Source organism: Medicago sativa, chromosome 6, assembly GCF_051527215.1.
Source record: "Medicago sativa cultivar Bolivia chromosome 6, Bolivia_mono, whole genome shotgun sequence".
NCBI classification, from domain to species: domain Eukaryota; kingdom Viridiplantae; phylum Streptophyta; class Magnoliopsida; order Fabales; family Fabaceae; genus Medicago; species Medicago sativa.
In genome coordinates this window covers 55,437,986-55,439,302 of record NC_140754.1, presented here as the reverse complement: position 1 = coordinate 55,439,302, position 1,317 = coordinate 55,437,986, and the positions used below count along the sequence as shown (strand labels likewise).

Genomic DNA, 1,317 nt, shown 5'->3' with positions numbered 1-1,317 from the left:
AATGGCTTGTCATTCTCTCCTATAGCTTTCTCACTTTGAGGCTTATCACTTCCTATCTCTCGTTCATTGTTCTTAATTTTCACAACGGGGTCCTCTAATTGGTTACCATCCCTAAAAATAATAGCACGTATATGGTCTTTGGGGTTGGTTTCGGTTTGGCTTAGAAGGACTTCGGAGGTTTGAGAGGGAGTAGGCAGCTGTTGGGGTACTTGGGAAGTCTTAGTCTCTATCATCTTACTGTGAGTAACTATGGAGTCTACGTTCAATGTATGTTTGGCAAGAGAGTCCTTCAAAAATTCAGTTTGGTTTTTAAACTCTTGGAGCTGCTCAGATTGATTTATAAGAAAATTTTCTAAAAAAAGTTCCAAGCTGGATTTTTGACGGACTATTTGGTTGTTTGCATAACTGAGTGGTGTTGTTTCTTGTCCAAAAAGATTTTGAGGGGTTTGAAAAAAAATTTGGTTATTTTTAAACCCTTGATTATATTGAGCATAGTTTACTTGCTCAGGACTTCTAACAACACTACCTAGTTGGCAATCAATGCCAATATGGCCAAATACACCACAAACTTCACAAAGAGGTGATACAGGGGGAGGTGTGACAGCACTAGTATTTATTTTATCAAATTTTTGTGTGAGTGCGTCAACTTTAGCAGCTAGATGATCAAGGGAAGAATTTTCATACATACCTACCTCTTTCTGAGAGGGTGAAGGAGCAACATTAGTGGTGTCCCTTCCGTAGGTCCACTGATAGTGGTTTTGTGCCATGTCCTCGATCAAAGCATATGCTTCTGTGTATGTTTTGTTCATCAGAGCTCCACCTGCAGCTGCATCAACATAAATTTTTGTGGGATACAAAAGGCCATTATAAAAAGTGTGAATAATAAGCCAATTCTCTAAACCATGATGGGGACAAAGTCTAAGCATTTCTTTGAAACGCTCCCACGCATCGTAAAGAGATTCTCCATATTTTTGAGTGAATTGTATGATTTGTTTTCTTAAGTGAACAATTTTAGAATGAGGAAAGAATTGGGCAAGAAAAGTTTGCCTCATTTGTTGCCATGAAGTGATAGAACCAAGTTTTAACGAATTAAACCAAGCACTAGCTCTTCCCCCTAAGGAAAAAGGAAAGTAGTGCAGCCTTACGACCTCTTGGTTTGCATTCACGGTTCCACTGAGTCTTAAAAAAGTTGAAATATGAAAATTCGGATCCTCAGTGGTTGATCCGAAAAATTGATTTTGCTGAACTAACTCAATAAGTTCAGGTTCTATTTCAAAATTGTCATCAACCGTTGGGTACACAATAGCATCGTATGAC

The 1,317-nt window shown here is 38.4% G+C and overlaps 1 non-coding gene across 1 annotated transcript; it reads left to right on the top strand.

Moving 5' to 3' along the window:
- Window positions 1-897: 897 nt before the first annotated feature.
- LOC146915764 (small nucleolar RNA R71) lies at window positions 898-1,005 on the top strand. Its single transcript, XR_015017150.1, has one exon. It is a non-coding gene; the product is annotated as a small nucleolar RNA R71 (small nucleolar RNA).
- Window positions 1,006-1,317: the final 312 nt, after the last annotated feature.